A 17646-nucleotide genomic window follows, 5' to 3' on the forward strand; every position below is an offset into this window, starting at 1 on the left:
AAGGAAGTTAAGGGGGTGACTGCACCTGTGTCCACCTCTCCACAGTTGGCTTTTTACCCCCGGATGAGAATCTAGCTTGGGTCCTTGTACAGCAAGCACCATGGCCACAGAGCCGTCGCCCCCACGCTATGGAGGTATTTTTTTCAAGCACCCACTTCGGAGGGGACCCCCACTTTGTGTCTGCCTCATGTTCCTCAGGACAAGCATTGATTAGGTGCTCAGTGGAGTGGGTAGCACCAGGGGTGCCATGTTGGTCCTTCCTAGTCCATCCAGGCCACAGATTCCTGGTGTCGCTTTGTCCCATTCCTGGCATTCATATTCTGACACCCCCGCCCCCCCCCCCCCCAACTTCTTTTATAATGTGTGTTTGAAATCCCCAGTTACTCTGCCTTTGGAAGGAATATGGAACCAGTGAGGGGGGGGGGGACGGTGCAGGGGGGGGGACATGCAACACACGGGACTGTTCAGAGATGAACACGGAATCAAAAAAAAAACCTTTAATATTTATATATTTATTTTTAGTTTGTGTTCTATTTCTGCAGAGAAAAACTGACGTTTCGTTTATAGTACTGTAAAGCTGCCTTGTCCTATACGTCTATTTACAGTTAAAAAAAACAGGAGTCCATTTAAAGCACAGCACAAAATGGGTGATAATTGTGCGGATAGCTTGAACACATGGCTGTGTGCTAGGAAGACCAGCCCCCTGGGCTTGTCTTGGGGACATAGGATGGAGTGAGATGTGGTCCCACCGAGCACAGAGCTGAGCTGTGGTGAGGAAGGGGCGAGCCTGGGCTCTCCGGGGCCCTAGGGCGTCTTCTGCAGGGTCTGCATGGAGAGTCAGTCCTTCCGGTACTGTAACAAAATGCCTGAAGCTAGAATAAAGGGCTGCTGCCGCCACTGCCACCTCTGTGTGGCCTCAGGCAGGCAAGCGGAACTCTCTGAGCCTGTCCCCCTCAGCAGTAAAATGGGACCAAAAGTTTATCTCCCTACCCCTGTCCGCGGTGAGAGATGGAAGTAAGAGTAGATGTAGGTCAGCCATGTGCCGAAGTGAAGCTCCTTCCTTCCTTCCTTCCTTCCTTCCTTCCTTCCTTCCTTCCTTCCTTCCTTCCTTCCTTCCCTCCCTCCCTCCCTCCCTCTCCCTCCCTCCCTCCTTCCCTCCTCCTTCGGTTCCTCCTTCCATCTTTGTAAATGGTCCTTTCTTTCACCTTTTTATTTATACCTCTTTGAGCCAGGCTCGATCAAGGGTTCTCTGGGCCTCACAGCCTCCCAAGTGCCAGGATCGCAAGACTACCCCACTTGGCGGCTGAATTGCAGGTGACGGGGTGATCATCCTCGCTCAGGGATGCTGTCACCCATCGGCTCCTTCCATAGCTGATTCATGAACACACTGGCAGGAGCGTGGGCATAAGGTTGCCACCGTCGGCCATTCTGGATGTCCACTAGGGGATCCTGGAGAGTGTGTCCTGCAGAGAAGGGACACACTCTATCTATCTATCTATCGATCGATCTGAATTTCCTTCTCCACACACACCCAGCTCTTTGCACTCCAGGCCACCCCAGACTTCATGATCTGGCTTGCTATGGAGTATCATTCAATCCCCTAATTCAAGGGTCACCCCCTCCTGGGGATCCTTCCCTGACTCAGAGGTCCTCTCCTGTAACCACAGTCCATTATGCTAACGATGGCTCTGGAGACCTGTGGATACTTGCTCAAGGAATCAAGAGTAGTGAGTGACCTTGTCCGGCCACCTCACTGGCAACCCCCCACCCCAGGACACTCACTCAGATGACACTTCCTGGAGGGCCCTCTTACCCTCCCCCGGAGTGGACCAGAGAAGGTTCTAGGCCTTGGCTATCTCAAGTGTGACCCGGGTTCTGGTTCCAGCTGCCGGGCAGCCTGCCTGCTCTCCCGGGCAGAGCCGGGCCCACAGCCTGAAATAGAGATTCCAGTGGCCGTGCATTTCGCTGCCCAGACACTCTCACTTCTGCCATCCGCCACCGGAGGCATCCATCGGCTCTGCGGGCTAAAAATACCCCTGACATTTGTGAAGGTCTGCATGGGCCAGTCCCACTCCCTACAGAGGAGTCTCTCTGCAAGAGTCCCAGGCGCACAGCAACTATTGGGTCAGCCCCTGGCTCCCCGACACCGGGCCCACCCGCTCTCTACAAGCCCCATTCCTGAAGGTCTGGGAGTGGTACCCCGAGTCATGCCCCCCAAGTGCCACACAGCATCCCATGGGACTGTGTATCTGTCCCCTGAGGATGGGATTAAGGTTATCACCGGACAGGCCTGATCCAGCAAAACTAGGGGCGTCAGAAGAGTCGGGAGCCCTCCCCTTCCTGGACATGTACACAGAGGCCACGCCCTTCAGTGAGGAGGTGGGATCACTACATACCAGCAGGTCTTGACCTTGAACTTGAAGCTAGCAGAACTGGAAGAAAATACATTTCTACTCCTCCCCACCCAGCCAGAGGCAGGTCACCATGGCAACCCAACACTGGCTGGGTCACAGACCAGGGATGCTGTCCGTATCCCCACACAACCTGGTCCACAGTAGGTACCCAATAAATGCCATAGACTGATGATTCCTGAGTCTTTGGAACAGGGATTCTGGCCCCGTCCTGCCTGGGTGACCTCCTGTGCCTCTATTCTCCTATCTGTGAAATGGAAGCAGTCCCAGGACTCAGATCCTCAGGCTGTTGGGAGTAGACTTTGACCATAGAACGTGCAACTCGTGGGTCAGTCATTATTAGGTAATGACTATCTTTGTTTTTTCGAGACAGGGTTTCTCTGTATAGTTTTGGTGCCTGTCTTGGATCTCACTCTGTATCCCAGGCTGGCCTCGAACTCACAGAGATCCGCCTGGCTCTGCTTCCCGAGTGCTGGGATTAAAGGCGTGCGCCACCACTGCCCGGCTGTATTGTGGCTTTTACTGGACATCTCATAGTGGTGGTGGTGGTGTGGGGGGGTGTTGTTGTGTACGGTATGTGTGTAGTGTTTGTGGTGTGTGGTGTGTGTGTATAGTGTTTGTAGTGTTGTGGTGTGTGTGTGTGTGTGTGTGTGTGTGTGTGTGTGTGTGTGTGTGTGTGTGTGTGCAAGCGCGCGCGCATCATTTAAGTACACACATCAGATCTCCCGTTTTTTGGAAATCCTTGGCCTTGGAAATCCATCCTGGCCTCGGGACTCTGGTCCCCGAAGGCCGCCAAGGGGCAGGGCCACACCTCCCCTGCCCACCCGAGTCCTCCAAGTGGGCTCTCCCCACCAGGACAGGCACCCTCAGGGCAGAGTCCACCACTCAGGCTCAGCTCACCTGCATCTGGGTGAGGGCACCACACTGGAGTAAGAAAATCCACGGACGCCAAACCGAGACCGAGCAGAGCCTGTCCTCTGCGGCCAGGATTGACGACATGTCACAGCCCGCCCGGCCGTGTGCATCAACTGCAACCATGGACAGGCCCGGGCTGGAGGAGAGCTGAGGGCCATCATAAATACAGTATGAAGATGAGGCCGGGAATTAATGGGACTCACGTCCTAATAAATATCATCGGTTAGTGAGGAGTTTCAGGACTGCCGGTGGGAGATATATTTTGGTAAAATATGGCTTTTGTATGGGTGGGGGCTGGGGTGCAGGGTGCATGGGGCATAAATCTGCCCTGAAAAGTATCCTTTGTGAGTCTTCGATTCTCACGAAGCTCTAAAAGCCTAGAGTAGATTCGCGTTTGCCGTTCCTGGGAAGCACCTGGGTTTGTGTTTGCCCATGGAGTTCACATTCTAGAGTGTTCTATGGACTGAGTTCCTGTCACAGATATTGGAGTCTGGAGGGGTGTGTGCGTCCCAGCTGGACCCTGTGCACAAGGAATGGGCGTCTGGCCTGGGATGGGAAGGGCCAGAAGTGGACTGTGAGCTGGCGTTTCACCCAGGGGCATAATGTGGGTGAGGTAGAGAGAGATGCTGTGAACCCAGCATTTTCCTGTTAAGGGCAAATTTGCAGAGATTGGGGGAATTGGGTGCTGTATGGAGTAAATACAAGTCTGCAGCTACAACACAGCTGAGCTCCCCAAACAGGCTTTAATAGTGTCAGCACGATGAATTAAAACACAAGCCCGCTCCAGTGTCTGGGAACACTGGCAAGTGAAAGATTGTGCCTGCAGGGTTTGTTTGTTTGGGTTTTTTGTTTTGTTTTGTTTTCTTTCTTTTTTTTCCCTCGTTGCTGAGACTAATAATATCTCATTTTGCTAACCAGAAAAGAGCATTTAAAAAATCACTATCACGTTCGTACGGGCCCGTTTCTTTCTGTGACTTCCTCTTGCCCTCAAGGTCAAGTTGAAACTCTTGGGGGGGGGGGGACTCCCAGAGCCCAGGAGGCTGCCGTGGCCAGTCCTTTGCCTCGTGACCCTCCACCCCACTCAAGGACTGGAATTCCTAGAGAAAGCCAGGCCTCCTCCTTCTCCGAGCCTTCGAGCTTGCTGTTCCCGCCGCCTGGAAGTACTCTTCCCACTGCTGAGAGCTGATTCAGTTCACGGGCAAACACGTATCTCCAACACTCTAAATGACCATTTTCCTCTTGAACATGAAGAAAAGGCTCAGTGTGCCTTAACTCCTCTCCAACAGTCTTGTTGAGGGTGGCACTTGTGCGTGGCACATCAGATTCCTGGTGGTCTCCTCTGCACTGAGTCGAAGGTATATTTACTCTGCCTGGAACCATCCCTAGCTAATTCCCTATATATTTAAGTTTTAGAGTCAGTCAGGGACTTCCCAAGGGACCCTGGTGACTGTGCCCTCCACTCAGGTCGAGGCCAGTGGTTTCTAAGTCATGCCCTCCAGGCAGTGAGGACCATGCAGCTCTCTCCAGAACAGAGATGTTCCTCACTGTGTCTGCTGCAGCCCAGCACCTGGTGAGTAGAGAGGCCGAGGCTATCATGTCTACCCCGTAGTGGGGTTGGTACCCCCACTAGGGGCAGGTTAGCACGCCCAGTCTCATTGGACAGTTGGCTCTGACATGGTCAACAAATGCACTGTGAAATTCAAAGTGGGCATGAGGTGTCTGAGAAAGCAATCCACTCCCCAAAGGCAGCAGAGTGTTTATGGTAAATATTCATGACACCAAGGCCACCGTTCTCCACGATGGTAGTGGATGTCGGGTCTCACATTCAGGAGTGGTGGTCGTAGTGGTGGAAACCCAGGTAAAACTGCCCTTGTCCTGAAGGATGGGACACAAGACACAGAACCCAAACTGGCCTGGCTAGGGGGACTGTCTATGAAGATCAGCATCCAGAAATTCTCCGGAGTCCCTTGGTCCCTTTCAGCCCCTCATGATGTCATCACAGGCACCTCTCTAGGTGACAGCTTGGGCCCCTCAACTTCATAGTAAAGCACCCCAGGGTTCATGTCCATGAGGCCAATGTCTGGGTCCATCTCCAAGCAAGGGACTTTGCCACCGGCCAGAGGGCAGGAGAGAGATCACTCCCAGAAAGTTCCAGAGAGATCTGTGCCAGGAGGAGTGGATGGCAGGTGGACATGCCGGGTGTTGCTAGGGAAATCCACGGGGCAGGAATGCTTTACCTGGAACCACCAGGGAAGTTCAATCCAGGAAGAATGAGGCCGCAACTTTGCATAATCTTTCTAGTAACATTGTATGTGGAATCTAGAAGTTCCAGGGCCGGGGACAAAGGCCTGGGGCCCTACGTTCCACATAATCAGGGTATTTAGGGATTGGATTTGGGGAAAGGAATGTCCAACTTTGGTAGACATTGCTTTCTTTCTTTTCTTCAGTAGAAGGTAATGGGTCACATGAGCTGCTCCAATCTGTTCTTGGGCCTGTGATACTTTTAATCCCAGCATTCAGGAAGCAGAGGCAGACAGATCTTTGTGAGTTCTCTGTGAGTTCAAGTCCAGCCTGATCAACAGAGCGAGATCCAGGACAGGCACCAAAACTACACAGAGAAACCTTGTCTGGAAAAACTAAACCAAAAAAAAGAAAGAAAAGGAAAAAGAAAAAGAAAAGAAACAACTCCCCAATAGAACTTTCTGGAATGGTCAGAAGCCCCCAGCCACAGCCCTGCTACTGAGGCTTGGGAATGTGGCTAATGATACACAAAAGACAATGTATTTTCATCTCAATCATTTACATTGAAATGGCCACAGTGGGGGCTGGACAGATGTCTTAGCGGACAGGAGCACTTTCTTGGCCTGTGTGAAGACCTGAGTTCAAATGCCAAGTGACAAGCCAAGGCACCTGTCACCCCCGTGCTGTGGGAGACACAGGCGTGAGGATGACTGGCTAGCCACCAGCCTGGCTCTGGGTTCAAGGAGAGACCCTGTCTCAGGGGGATAAAGCAGAGAACGATAGAGTTCTACCTCCTCTGGCCACCAGTGGGGCACCCACGTTGTCCCGGCTGGTTTTATGTCAACTTGACACAAGCTAGAGTCATCTGAGAGGAGGGAGCCTCAACTGAGAAAATGTCTCTGTAAGACCAGGCTGGAAGGCATTTTCTTAATTAGTGATTGACGGTGAAGGGCCCAGCCCATGGTGGGTGGTGCCACCCCTGAGCTGGTGGTCCTGGGTTCTATAAGAAAGCAGGCTGAGCAAGCCACGGGAAGCAAGCCAGTAAGCAGCTCCCTCCACGTCCCCTGCATCAGCTCCTGCCTTCCGGTTTCCTGTTCTGTTTAAGTTCCTGCTTTGGCTTCTTCAGTGATGGACTACAATGCGGAAGTGTAAGCCAAATAAACCCTTTCCTCACCAACTTGCTCTTTAGTCATGGTGTTTCATCATAGCAATAGTAACCCTGACTAAGATACACACATATACAGTAAATATATAAAGTAGGGGCTGGAGAGCTGGCTCAGTGGTTAAGAGCACTTGTTGCTCCTCTGGAATATCTAGGTTTGATTCCCAGCACCCACAGGGTGGCTCACAACCATCTGCAACTCCAGTTTCAGAGGATCTGCCGCCCTCTTCTGGCCCCCCCAGGTACTACACACATACCTGCACAGACATACATTCCGGGCAAAACACCCACACACACGTAAAAACACAAAATAGACTTTACAATAATAGAAACCAGCCACGGTGACTGTGTAGGATGTTCCAGGATGAAAGCTTGCTCTGTGACCATCAGCACCATGCAGACACTCTTCTGGACTCCGGAAGAGATGCCTTCTGATCCTTGCCTAGCAAGCAGGGACATTTCCCTCAGAGCACAGGGAGTATTGCTGGTCCTCGCTCACCCGTAACATCCCTGAGACTTCAGAGTCCAAGTCTTCCCTCCTCATCTCTGAAGTGCCCGTGTTTTACATGAAAAAGCGTTTCTAATTAGTAGGTCGGCCCCTCTTGAGTTTGATAAAAGCGGTGGAGAAAGAGATTTGATTAACCCAAGATCTTTTCAATTTGGCGGGTTCCACATGACTGAGGCCTGGCGCAGCCACCTCGCCGAGCTGCTGCATCTGATTACATCCTTTCTTTTGTGCCCCCAGTGGGTGGCTCTGGGCCTGGAGGGGTGGGAGGACCGGGGCTCAGAGGCCGCCACAGCCACCACGGTAATCTGGATGCTTGACGCACGTGGCCCACCCAGGAAGGGAAAGCAACAGAGACTCCCACTGTCCTTAAATAAGACCATGTGTTTGTTCAGCCTGAGATGGAGGCTGGACATTCGGGCTGAGCAAGGATAGAACTATTTAGACTGTCAGAGTCCAAGGGGGAGAGTCTATCATAGTCATTGCCTAATATGTGTGAAGGTCTGGAGTCTGCTGGCTGTCTCCATCGGGTATGTGCACACTCCTGGGTTCCATTCCCAGCCGTACATAAACTAGACCTGGCGGGGCACACCAGAATCCCAGCGCTCAGGAGGTAGAGGCAGGAGGATCAGAGGTTTAAGGCCACCCTTGACCAGGTAGCACATTGGAAGCCAGCCTGAGCTCCGTGAGGCCCTTTGGAAACACAAAGAAGTTTGTCTGGGATGTTAGTTGTTCGGTCGCCACACCAGCTCCTGCCTGATCATCCTGGTGATGTCAGCTGATCCAGCCACCTCCTGTAGAAGCTGGGCCTCTTCAACTAAGGCGGTGACTTCCACCTTCCTAATGCTAGACCCTTTAATACAGTTCCTCATGCTGTGGTGACCCCCAACCATGAAACTATGTTCGTTGTTACTTTATAAATGCGATTTTTGCTACTGCTATGAATCATGATGTAAATATCTGTTTTCTGACGGTCTTAGGTGACCCCTGCGAAAGGGTCGTTCAGTCCGCGAGGGGGCTGTGACCCACAGGTTGAGAATTGCTGATCTAAGACTTTTTGTTCATTCTTCTTCTAAAAAGGTCCACAGCATTTGTTCCCAGTCTCCCATCACCGGCTCAAAGTACGAGGAAGTTAAAAAATTAATAGGCCGGGCGGTGGTGGCACACGCCTTTAATCCCAGCACTTGGGAGGCAGAGCCAGGCGGATCTCTGTGAGTTCGAGGCCAGCCTGGGCTACCAAGTGAGTCCCAGGAAAGGCGCAAAGCTACACAGAGAAACCCTGTCTCGAAAAACCAAAAAAAAAAAAAAAAAATTAATAGTAGCTGTTAGTATTCTTGAAAGGATATACGGCGCTTCACAGTGGTTAAGTGCTCCACCCTCAGCTCCTGCACAGAGGGTAAGTGCTCCACCCTCAGTTCCTGCACAGTGGGCAAATGTTCCACCCTCAGCTCCTGCACAGTGGGCAAGTGCTCCACCTGACCTCCATCCTCAGCTCCTGCACAGTGGGCAAGTGCTCCACCTGAGCTCCATCCTCTGCTCCTGCACAGTGGGGAAGTGCTCCACCTGAGCTCCATCCTCAGCTCCTGCACAGTGGGTAAGTGCTCCACCTGAGCTCCATCCTCAGCTCCTGCACAGTGGGGAAGTGCTCCATCCCCAGCTCCATCCTCAGCTCCTGCACAGTGGGTAAGTGCTCCACCCTGATCTCCATCCTCAGCTCCTGCACAGTGGGGAAGTGCTCCACCCTGAGCTCCATCCTCAGCTCCTGCACAGTGGGGAAGTGCTCCACCCCCAGCTCCATCCTCAGCTCCTGCACAGTGGGTTAGTGCTCCACCTGAGCTCCATCCTCAGCTCCTGCACAGTGGGGAAGTGCTCCATCCCCAGCTCCATCCTCAGCTCCTGCACAGTGGGTAAGTGCTCCACCTGAGCTCCATCCTCAGCTCCTGCACAGTGGGCAAGTGCTCCACCCCCAGCTCCAGCCTCAGCTCCTGCACAGTGGGCAAGTGCTCCACCCCCAGCTCCATCCTCGGTCTTTTGGTCACTTTTTTCTTGAGATAGGAGCTAAGTTGCTAAAGTTGGCCTGGTTCCTGGGGTTGCCGAGTCACTGATGCTTGAAACTACCTTTCCCCTGGGCCACCAGATCTCATACCATGCTACACCATCTACACACAGACCCCCCAGCCTGCGAACAGATGCAGCCTCCCAGCTGAGCCCATGACATTAATTCCTCACCTAGAACACAAGGGCTGAAGAAAACTCCAGAAGGACGGGCTGAAAAATCTCACCTCTTTCTGTGTGTGTACAGGTGCACATGGGCGAGAAGGACCCGTGTGTGTGTGTGTGTGTGTGTGTGTGTGTGTGTGTGTGTGTGTGTGTTGCTGGGACTCGAACTCAGGTCCCCCTTCACCACTGAGGCTTCTCTCCAGGCCATGCCCATCTTTTAATAAGTGTTGCGGATGGACTCGGGTGTCCGCGCCTCTATGGCAAACACGTAATCAGCTAAGCCATTTTCTGGCTCCAACTCTTCCCTCCTTCAGCAGGGAGTCCAGCAGAGTCCCCGAGGGTGGCGACTCTTGGTGTAAATGGCATTGACCTGTGGGCTCAGCCACAAGGCTGACCAGGGTACCCAGATGCCCAGAAAAAGCTTAGCGTGTCGATCCAAACACGGACCTTCCTGAAGCTTCCTAAGGAGCTGGCTTGGCCTGGACTCCTACCCCGGGGTCCCTGGTTCTCCAGGATCCTCCTTGGCCTCCCAGGCACCGTGAGCTCGGAGGCCTGAATTGTCAGTCTGCGAGCTGAAGGCTGAGCAGCTAAGCAGACACAGACGCGAGAATTATACATGGCCATCTGGGGAGGGTGGCCCGGAGCCAGCCCAGCCCGCGGGCATATGGAGTCATATGTTCTCCGTAGCAGAACCCGGGGCTGGCACCTGGCCACCTCTCCACCACCGAGCCAGGCAACTTCCATTCCTGTGATGGCGGCTGGAGCTTGGAGCCCGGACACCTGGCTCTGTGGGCTGGGACTCTGTGGTGGTTTTCCTAAGTGTTAATGTTCATCAGTAACCCCTTTCCTGAACCGGGGTGGTGGTGCAACACCTGTAATCAATCGCAGCTCTCGGGAGGTTGAGGCAGGAGGACTGCCGTGAGTTCTAGGCCAACCGAGGTTACATAGTGAGTTCCTGGCTATCCTGGGCTGCATAGAAAAACTGTCTTTGAAAAAAAAAAATCCACGAAAGCCTCTTTTCCATCCTTCAGGAGGCCTCCCTTGCACCCAGTACTTGACTCAGAATTTAGATAGACCCGGACTTAAGAAACTACCAGGCCCAGTCAGTCAGTCTGTCTGTCTGTCTGTCTGTCTCCCCCCACCTGTAACTTATAGATCTGATATGAGCTCTCAGCTTCCACTCTAGCCCCGTGCCTGCCTGCCGACCACCACGCCCCCCACCCCAACCCCGCCATGATGTTCATGGGTTCACCCTCTGAAACCGCAAAGGAGCCCTCCACTCGATTGTCTTTCATTTTGCCTTGGTCAGAGGTGTCTGATCAACAATTACCTAAGACGCTTCCTTAGCAGCGGCGAACCACCCTCCCTGTATCACCAGTTCTGTTCCCTAAAACCCCCAGAGAAACTTCTGGGAAGACAAAAAAAAAAACCGAGGACATGCATTCAGTAATCGTGGGACAGGAGGGTCTTTCCAAACCAGCCACGAAGAACTTCTGTTTCCCTACAGGGGCCTTCCTCACCCTGCGACCCTGAGGTTTCTGAGGTGGTCTTCAGAACTCCGCCGTGCTCCCACACAGAGGCGACACCCATGTCTTGGTCCCTGGGCTTGGGGTTGCCTGGGACCTATCAGAGGACAGAGCAGGGCAGAGCCTGGCTTCAAGGATGGCTCCTGGTGGACAGTGGGCTGTGTGACACCGCCACCTTGTGGGGAAACGCTGACTAGCTAGGCCAAGGAGGCCCTCGGTCTTCAGGAGAGCCGCCTGCAGCCTGCAGCGCCCCCTGCTGGTCCAGTCCGAGACCAGCAGCCCATGGCACCCCTTGTCTGTCCAGCTCCAGGGGCCGCTCAGCACAGGATGTGGTGGCCGAAGACCTGTTAGGCTTGAAAACAAACTTGTTCCTTTCCCTCGGCCTCTCTAGACGACAAATTAAAATTCCCAAGTGAGAAGACATGTCATTTTATTCCCCGATTTCTTTTTTAATCTTATTTTATGGATGAGTGTTTTGTCTCCATGTGTGACTGCTACCCAAGCAAGTCAGAAGAGGGTATCAGAGCCCCTGGGTCTGGAGTGATGGACAGTTGTGAGCCTCCATGTGGCGGTTAAGAACTGAAAGTGTTTTTAACTGCCGAGCCATCGCTCCAGCCCCTATCACCTGATTCAAGGCTCACTGTAAAGCTGTGTGGCGTGGGTAGGAGGAGAGGCACCCAGGAAACTGAGGACCTCCTCACCTATAGGCAACTGGTTTTCAATTTGGTAGAGAAAAAGTTGCCTTCAATGCACTGTGCTCAAAGCATCGGGCTACCCTATGTAAAAAGTAAATATGGAAAATAAGATTTGTTCACTCACACTGGGCTCCTCCTACAAAATTACCTTGAAATGGATGACAGACAAAGGCAAAACCAGAAACAACAAAACATCTCAGAAGCAACCCAGATGATCTTCACAGCTCAAGTGTGGGAAAGATTTGTGGCAGAGCACACAGAATCCCAACTTGTAAAAGAAAAAGAATCCTAGCCAGGCAGTGGTGGCGCACGCCTTTAATCCCAGCACTCAGGAGGCAGAGCCAGGCAGATCTCTGTGAGTTCGAGGCCAGCCTGGTCTACAGAGTTAGATTCAGGACAGGCACCAAAGCTACACAGAGAAACCTTGTGTCGAAAAACCGAGAGAGGGAGAGAGAGAGAGAGAGAGAGAGAGAGAGAGAGAGAGAGAGAGAGAGAGAGAGAATGAATATCCTGGTGCAAGTTGGTTTTAAAAAGAAACTATCTTATCATAAAGGACCAGCCTGACTGATTCAGGGCATGTGATTCATGTCTGTGGCTGCACCTCTTGTCTGTTTAAGGACTGGGGTCACCCCAGGCACATGCTGTCAGCTCAGCAGTGCTAAAACCAAGAAGCAATCTATCTGTTCGGTCATTACCTCTTTTTCATTTTTGTGCATTTTTTTACGTGTGCATGTGTGCGTGCGTGCGTGCATGTGTGTGCGTGTGCGTGTGCGTGTGCGTGTGCGTGTGTGTGTGTGTGTGTGTGTGTGTGCATGCCATAGGTCTTGTGTCGAGGTCAGAGGTCAGTTTATGGGAGCTGCCTCTCTTCTAGTATGTGGGTCCTGGGAACAGAACCGTCTGCATCACCAGCCCCACAGAGGACTCAAGCCCAGGCAGCCCCAGCCGCGCCTGAATTCTGTCTGTACTTCTCTCCCACATGGCTCCTCTTAGTTTCTTCCCTTAATCCCTCCTTCCTGTCCCCACTAAACTCACAGGGAATGGTAAGCAGGCCTGTGGATGCCTTCCTCCTCTTGCAGACACCGGCAACAGCCTGGGGATATTCCAAACATCTTTGTATAGACCAGCAAAACTAGGTGGCTGTCCAGCCGCAGGGGATCGAATCGGTAACTCACATGGCATCTACATACTGGAGACGAGAAGGGCTGCCCTAGCGGCCCCAGAGAGAACAATCTGGAAGATCTATTGTCACACAAGAAAACACCATTTTGCCGGGCGGTGGTGGCTCACGCCTTTAATCCCAGCACTTGGGAGGCAGAGCCAGGCGGATCTCTGTGAGTTCGAGGCCAGCCTGGTCTACAGAGCGAGATCCAGGAAAGGCGCAAAGCTACACAGAGGAACCCTGTCTCGAAAAACAAAACAAAACAAAAAAAAAAAAAAAAAAAAAAAAACACCATTTAAATGACCCCTCTGTGGTCTGCAGACCGTGACCTTAACTGTTCTGGCTCTATAGCCCAAACTAACTCTCTGACTCAAGACCATCCTCCTGCCTCAGCCTCCTGAGTGCTAGGATTACAGTGTTATGTCCTCAGCGTTCTGACAACCTTCCCTTTGACTGAAGGACATCTGGGAACCTCTCACACGGCAATCATGGCCGGCACTGGGCTGGACTGGGACGGGCCATCCTGAAGCTGTCAGCACAGGGCAACTCTGGTGAGCAGGGCTCTTCGTGTTTACTTCACCCACGTCTCATCTTTTGTTTTTGGAAATACCATTTCTAATTGATCCATGTGTGCTGGGTGTTTATAACAAGCTAATATTATCTCTTTGAAAAAAATTAATATAGAAAGCTATGGACGGGCGGCGGTGGCGCACAACCTTTAATCCCAGCACTCAGGAGGCAGAGCCAGGCGGATCTCTGTGAGTTCGAAGTCAGCCTGGGCTACAGAGCGAGTTCCAGGACAGGCACCAAAACTACACAGAGAAACCCTGTCTCGGAAAACAAAACAAAACAACAACAACAACAACAAAATCTATGGGTGCCCAGTGTAGAAAAAAGTCATACAGAAAGAAGAAAATTAAAATCACCCCCCAGGCTAGCGCTGCAGACTCCAAGGGGCCACTCTGAGAACCAGAGACTCAGTACCAAGGATGTATGAGCCCAACAGTCAGGGGGCTGAGGCAGAAGGGCTGTGAGTTCAAGGCCAGCCTGGGCAACACAGGGAGGTTATATCTCAAAAAAAATTAACAAGGGGGTGAGAGGAATGACTGACTTCTCTCCCAGAGAACCTGAGTTCAATTCCCAGCACCCACATGGTGGCTCACAACCATCTGTAATGAGATCTGGTGCCCTCTTCTGGCTTGCAGGGACACATGAAGGCAGAACACTGTGTACATAACAAAAATCTCTCTCCAAAAAAAAAAAAAAATGAAAACAAATAAACCATGTCCTGGGGGTTCCCTGAAGTCCCAAAGGCTTACTGTAGTGACACCAGGCCTCTCAGCTTTGATAGTGAGCAGCCCTCCTTGCCAACATTTACATCCCAGGAAATAATAAGAGGGTACGTAGCATCTGCAAGGCCCTGGCTTCCATTCCCGGGACCCTAAACACAAGGACGCAACAGACGTCACATAAGAAGTCCCCATGCTGCTGGGACGCAGGACACTCCCTAACACCTGAGCTGTGTGACAGCCACAGAGTGGGTCCTCCAGACCCCCAGGACAGGACAGCTCAGCATTGATTGACATGGAGTGACTGTCTTCTCAGGTTACCGGGGAAGAAATGGTTAGAGGAAAAACGTGGTTACACCGGGTGGTACACTCAGTTCTGTAAAAAGGAAGAAAGATAGTCTCTCATTTCTGTAAACCAAGAAAAGAAGGAAAGGAGAAAGGAGAGGATGGATGGATGGATGGATGGATGGATGGATGGATGGATGGATGGATGAATGGATGGATGGGTGGATGGGTGGATGGGTGGATGGGTGGATGGGTGGGTGGGTGGGTGGGTGGATGGGAGGGTGGATGGATAGATGGATGATGGATGGGTGGGTAGATGGGAGGGTGGATGGATGAATGCATGATGGATGGGAGGATGGATGGATGGATGGATGGATGGATGGAGGGTTAGGTGGATGGGAGGATGGATGGATGGGTGGGTGGATGGATGGATGGATGGATGGGTGGGTAGATGGATGGACGGATGGATGCATCAACAAGTAGATGATTTTCCTTGTGGAGACTCAGATCCATTCTCCCACCCCAGGCTGTGGGGACAGACCCGACAGAGACCGACATTCCTCCCTCTACCAGCCCCGCAGCAGCGCAGAGAAGTGCAGTGCTTCCCCCTGCCGGCCAGCTGCGGAACTGCCTCTCGACACGGCCAGGACAGGGAGCCTTTCCCGGATTGGAGGAGGCAGAGCCCGCAATCTGCAGTACCTGGGTTGGGGCAGATGTGCCTTTCAAGAAGGTAGATCTTGCCTTGAGAAACATCAGCTGGCATTCAAGTCCAGCTCCCCAGGGATCTTTCTGGAAATTCTCCGAGTTCCCATAGATCTTTCAAGCTTTATATTTAAGCATGTTGTTCCAGCAACAGGCTTGCTGTCTGTTGCTGTGATAAACACCACGACCAAAAGGTAACGCGGAGAGAAAAAGACGTATTGTGCCTTATGGGTTACAGTCCGTCATCTCTGGAAGCCAAGCCCAGCAGGAAGCTGCGCAATAAAAGCTGCACACTGACTCGCACTCAAGGGCATGCTCAGGTAGCTTTCTTATATAACCCAGGACCACCTGCTCTGGAGTGGCACCGCCCACAGTAGGTCCCTCTCCCCACCAATCAGCAATCAAGAAAATACCTCACAGATGTGCCCACAGGCCAATCCAACGGGGGCAATTCTTCTCCTGAGAGCGCCTCTTCCCACGTGTATCAGGTTGACAACCAGGATTACCCTTCATACAAGTCTACTGCATCCAAACCTCCCCCCCAAAATCAGAATTTCCAGCCCAGTTTTTTTTTTTTTTACTACCTTTTGTTTTTTTCTCTAATGATGGATACAAAAATATACCTAGGGCGCTGGTGGCACACGCCTTTAATCCCAGCACTCGGGAGGCAGAGGCAGGCGGATCTCTGTGAGTTCGAGGCCAGCCTGGTCTCCAAAGCGAGTTCCAGGAAAGGCGTAAAGCTACACAGAGAAGCCCTGTCTCAAAAAACCGATAGATAGATAGATAGATAGATAGATAGATAGATAGATAGATAGATAGATATACCTAAAACCAAAGGTTCTAGAAGGACCTCTTGCTCTGGCCTGTCTCGTATAGCACCCCAAACTTGACCGTGGCCCTCCCACCTGGCCTTGTGTCTCAGAGTTGGGTCCCTAATGCCATCCTTGTTGACAACAGTTTTGTCCAAGGGGATGTCCACAGAGCACCCGGTGGGCATGAGGTGATTGTAGTCATACACATTCACAGAGGACTTGGTCTTTGACCTCTTGGCAATTTTTCTCTTTGCCTGTGGCAGCTGTGACTTTTCAAGGATGGCGGTTGATCCCGGCCACCAGAACACAACCACAAGGATGGTCTGAGGTCATCAATTGGCAATCAAGTGCCAATCATCGATATTCTTCACGATGACGGCTTTGCACCCCAAGGGGCGTCCAGCCAGGGCCCGCAGCACTTTCCCTGGCTTCATGAACTTGCCCATTTCGACAGCAAGCAGCAAGCAGCAGGCGCCCAGCGGGAGGAAGGAAGCCCACTTCCGCTCTTACCCATCCCTCTAAGTGTGAAGGCAGTACAGACCCCATCTTTGGGGAGGGCCACCATCTCAGACCACCTGCTGTACTCAGTTCCAGGAAGGACAACTCGAACAGACACAGAGCAGTATCCATCTGCAGACATCCTGTCTGTGGTTTACGGCCCCTGAAGATATCTAGCTCAGTCCAAATAATCCTAGTCAGCAGGTTGTGGTTCCCTGCCAAAAGTCTAACCCAATGGTTCCAAATGTAGTTTTGCGCCCAAAGTCTAGACCAATAGTTTCAAAAAATCACCTTGCCCCATATCCCTTCTACAATCCCAAGTTGTCAATTCCTGGCTTGTGGTTTTTCCCTACAAAAACCCTCTACACCTGGGCTCGTGGCCACCACCACATTTCCTTCTATCTGCCGTGAGGTGGCCCAGGTTGAACCTGAATAAAAGGATCCTTATGTGCTTGCATTGGAAACCGGCTCCTTGGAGGTCTCTGGGGATTTTGAGAAACGGGTACAACATGGAAAAAAGTATATCTCTTACTTTTACTCTTACCCCATGGCTGGCCCCTGGCATTCTCCTCTCCTTGCTCTCTTGCTCCTTCTCTTTCTCCCAGATTTCTCCTTCTATTCATTCTCTCTGCCTGGCAGCCCCGCCTACCCTTTCTCCTACCTCGATATTGGCCATTCAGTTCTTTATTAGACCAATCAGGTGCTGTAGACAGGCAAAGCAACACAGCTTCGCAGAGTTAAACAAATGCAACATAAAAGAAGGCAACACATCTTTGCATCATTAAACAAATGATCCACAGCATAAACAAATGTAACACACCTTAAACTAATAGTCTATCACATAGGACCAACAACCTTAGTGCAGGAGTTACCTCTTTAGTCCTCTGTCCCTCACAAGTTAGCTATTTCTATCCACTTTTCCCCTGGGAGGCAAAATAGCTTTGACTGTCCTTTTGCCCCAATGAGAAAACTCATTTCTATGGGACCAGTCTTGATGACCACCAACTGCGTGCTGGGGAGCAAGAACCTGAATGATGGAAGGTTCCTTACTCTATAGTCCCGGAAAACTAGAGAAAGATAACATTACCAGAGACCATTATTCAGTCACTCAACAAACACTCATGGAACTCTGGGTGCCGGTTGCTGGAGGTAAGTCTGGTCCCTCTTCCAAACAGGGTGACTCCAGAGGACTGCCATCCACAAGAGAGTTGGACATTTGTCATATG

The 17646-nt window shown here is 51.9% G+C and overlaps 1 long non-coding RNA gene across 1 annotated transcript; it reads right to left on the minus strand.

The window, feature by feature from the left end:
• Nucleotides 1-549: 549 nt before the first annotated feature.
• On the minus strand, nucleotides 550-15367 carry LOC128120985 (uncharacterized). The gene is made up of 3 exons (XR_008222032.1): nucleotides 15108-15367; nucleotides 1220-1463; nucleotides 550-852 (listed from the first exon to the last, which is right to left on the minus strand). It is a non-coding gene; the product is annotated as an uncharacterized LOC128120985 (long non-coding RNA).
• Nucleotides 15368-17646: the final 2279 nt, after the last annotated feature.

Source organism: Peromyscus californicus, unplaced genomic scaffold, assembly GCF_007827085.1.
Source record: "Peromyscus californicus insignis strain IS unplaced genomic scaffold, ASM782708v3 Scaffold_2__1_contigs__length_46816999, whole genome shotgun sequence".
Classification (NCBI taxonomy): Eukaryota; Metazoa; Chordata; class Mammalia; order Rodentia; family Cricetidae; genus Peromyscus; species Peromyscus californicus.